The sequence below is a fragment of the Nannospalax galili genome, unplaced genomic scaffold, assembly GCF_000622305.1.
Source record: "Nannospalax galili isolate Female #2095 unplaced genomic scaffold, S.galili_v1.0 scaffold2108, whole genome shotgun sequence".
Lineage (NCBI taxonomy): Eukaryota > Metazoa > Chordata > Mammalia > Rodentia > Spalacidae > Nannospalax > Nannospalax galili.
The window spans coordinates 286,615-290,465 of NW_008358188.1; the positions used below are offsets into that span (position 1 = coordinate 286,615).

At 45.1% G+C, this 3,851-nt stretch overlaps 1 pseudogene; it reads left to right on the forward strand.

Annotated features, from left to right (window-relative positions):
• Nucleotides 1–1,530: 1,530 nt before the first annotated feature.
• Nucleotides 1,531–1,942, forward strand: LOC108490115 (annotated as a pseudogene).
• Nucleotides 1,943–3,851: the final 1,909 nt, after the last annotated feature.

Sequence of the window (3,851 nt, forward strand, 5' to 3'; positions counted from 1 at the left end):
GAGAAAAGGAGAAATCCCTGACATTCCTAAGCAGTGTGTAAGAGAAACAGAAATTAAAAGTGAAAATCCCATTCCAAGAAACCTGGGCATATTCTGACCCAAAACCACATACAAAGGAAAAGGAGTGAGTCCTTACTTTGGCACACCTGAGTGTAAGAATTATAGATCACCGACACTCTGGTGAGATATGATTTGTCCAGCACCCAGCTCAGATGAGCTATGTAAGGTGAATGGGATTTTTCATTTGCAAATAGAAGATACATAGTCAGGGGTGGGAGATAGGGGATGGTAGGGTAAGGGTGGAGATGGGGGAGGAGGTCTGAATATAATCAAATTTCATTGTATGAAATTCTTGAATCAATAAAATTTCTTTTAAACTTAAAGACTTAAAAGAAAAAAATTCTAGAGCACACCTTCTCTTTCTAATGTTACCAAGGAAACAGGAGGAGGGATCCAAAGTTGACCATGAGGGAGCTCATCCTCCATTTCCTCCTAGCCACCTAACAGTACAATATCTAAACAGAAGCCATTCATACAGGAGGTTTTCCCTAGGGGATGCCTAGAAAATGAAATCCCTTAAATGACCCTGCTGGGTCTGATGGTACTGGCAAAGCACTAGGAAGAAAGCAAAATCTGTACCTGTCAGTCCAAACATAGTCTTTTTAAAACATTTTATTTATTATTTTTATTTTATGAATGGTTGTTAGCCACCATATGGGTGCTGGGAAGTGAATCCTGTTCCTCTGCTGAGCTGTCTCTCCAGCCCCCTTTCTCTTTATTAAACAATACTGTGCTAAAATTTAGGAGTATAATTGTAATCAAAACTAAATCCTATAGCCTTTATCTTTTGAGAAAGGGTCTCTAAGCCAGCTGGCCTCCAACTCCCTATGTAGCCTAGGACGGCCTTGAATTCCTGATTCTCCTGCTTCTACCTTCTGAGGGCTGAGATTACAAACACGTACCACTATGCCCAGTCTGAAATTATATATTAATAGTGTTTGGGGTGCTCACAAAACAGCATAATGGATGTGAATGCATTTTGTAATCTGTAAAGTGTCCATGTAAAGGAACATCATACCTGAAATTCTTTCTAGGTATTTCTCTTTCATCTAAAGCTGGTCTCATGAGGGTAGTGGAGAAGGAGGGTAAGGGAACCAATCTTCAGCTCATGCTCTAGGACTTAAGACTCCAGGCCACACTGCCCTAAGCCCTCCTGCCATTCTTGGAATGTGCTCCAAGCCCAGAGCAGTGAGACAGCAGAGCTGAGAGAGCTTGTGCCCCTCATGCAGCAGAGCAGTTCTTTGTGGTCTGGAAAGAAGGAAGAGAACAAGTGGAGCTGTCTGTGCCACATTGAAAAATCCATCCCAAGACAGTGGTGCTGAGTCTCCTGTGTGTAGCCTGGTGCCATGACTCTTTGAGGCAGCAGACAGGCAGTCACTGAGGTATAGTGCACAGCATGTCTTGTCTGATGGTCCTGTGCTCGAGCAACCACCATCACCTGCTGTGCTCGTCCTCCCTTTTTTTCATACCATGGCTGATCAGCTGACTGAAGAACAGACTGCTGAAGTTAAGAACATTTTCTCCTTATTTGATAAAAATGGACAATCACAAAGGAACTTAGACTGTCACAAGGTCACTGAGTCAAAAGCCAACAGAAGTTGGATTGCAGATCATGATCAACCAAGTGGATGCTGATGGAAATGACACTACTGATGTCTCAGAGATTTTTACTGTGATAGAAAAATGAAAGACACAGATAATGAAGAAGAAATTTTTGTTTGCTACTCAGAGTCTGACAAGGATAGAAATGGGCACATTGGTGCAGCAGAACTTGGGAGAAAAACTAACAGCTAAAGTAGATGAAATGATCAGAGAAGCAAATATTGATGGTGATGGATAAGTCAGCTATGTAAAATTCATACAGATAATGACTGCAAAATGACTTTTCAACTACTTTTCCCCCCTCTAGATATATCAAACTGAATCTTTTACTTAACCACTTGCTTGGGAGGCAGGGGAAGGAAAGGAATGAAAAGAAAGGAAATCACAGTTCACTTATTCATTCTTTCTCTAGATAGCAAAACAGAATGTTGAAGACACATCTGGAGCAGGGAGATGACTCAGTGAGTAAAGCGCTTGCAGTAAAAATGTGAAAGCCAGAGTTCAGATCCTCAGGACTCATATAAATGCCAGGAGGGCATGGTGGTCTGCCTATCATTTAAAGGCTCAGAAGGCAAAGACAGGGGATCCCCCCAAAGTAAGCTGCCAAGGTAGGCTAGACCCTGTCAATGAGTTCCAGGTTCAACTGAGAGACCCTGTCTCAATTAACAAGATGGAGAGTGATTGAGGAAGACTCCTGATGTCAACTCAGGCTTTCACATGTACAGTTGTGGGGACCTAAAGGCCCCACTTTGCATAAGTCCAAAAGGAAGTTACTGGGGGCGCAGCCTGGCTTGCTTTGAAAGTCTGAAGAATACTTCCACATTGCTGAGGAGTGCATGATCGGCACGTGACCACCCTTAAGATAGACCCTCCGGGGGGGAGGGGAGAGTTCCAGGTGCCTTTATAAGCTTTGTAACACCTGCAATAAATGAGTCCCTGCTTGACTAGGCTCCCCGTTGTGTCTGAGTATCCCCGGGTAATGGGGGTGGCGTGGGCTGGCGAATGGCATGCTTACTCATCCCCAATCATCACCTCCCCAGGGGTCGCTGGTTCAAACCCCTGGCAACTGGTGCCCAAAGTGGGGCTCGAAGGAAGGTAAAAAGAAGAAAAGAAAGAAGAAAGAAAGAAGCAAAAACGGATTGGGGCCAATCTAGGAGGTTTGGGGTAAGCAAGACCCTAAATATGGGTAACGCAATTTTTAAGTTTGAAGACCCAGCTCTTAAAGCTCTGAGAGATATGCTTAAAAGGAGAGGATTGGATTTGTCAGATCCCATAGCTCAAAAGATTTGGTCAGAGGCAATTCATTTGGCCCCCTGGCTACTTGGGGCTAATGTTTTTACTGGGGATACATGGGAACATGTGGAACATCTAGCTCGACAAAGGGAGGTTCAATTGGGAGTTGATCTGCCGCTGGAGTTCTACCCTATTATTTTGGCCTTAAAGGCATCCTTTCGGCCCGAGAGCCCCAAGCCCTCAGCACCACCTCCTGACGAGCCTTCAGAAACCCTGGCATAGGAATCATGGGAAGGGTTTGAGGAAGAATGCAGAAATGCAACAGAAATGGAACCAAAAGCAGCCAAAGTAACAAGCAGCACCTCTGGCATGCCCTGGCCAGCTACAGGGCTTCCTGAAACCCATGAAAACCATCCCCATTTCCAGGATTCTGGCCCCACTCAGGAGGCTTCTGTGAGGCCACGGGTGGAAGCGTATCCTATTAATGTAAACCCAGGAGGTGTGCGCCCTGACCCCTGGTATCTCTGGGAGGTGAAGGATTTAAAGGAATTTAAAAAGGCAGTGGCTGAGGATAGCCCAGGATCACCCTGGGTAGATACTCACCTCCAAGGCTTGGCTCATCAGCAGTGTACTAAAAAGGATTGGCTAGACCTCGCCAAAGCAGTCCTTCCTAGCCCTATATATATTAAATGGTGTGCCCTATTTAAGGAGGAATGCAGGATACAGGCTGAGAGGAATGCAAGTGCCAATCCACCAGTCCCCATTACTTTTGGGATGTTGACTGATTCAAGTGACCGTTATGCCACAGGGGAGCAACAGTCGGGCATTCCAGTCCCATATACAGAATAGGTCAGGATCACAGGATTAAATGCTTGGAGAAAATTGGACGAGGGGTCTGCCGAATACCCCCTTGCAGGAATTAATCAAAAGCCTGGTGAACCCCTCTACGAGTTTAT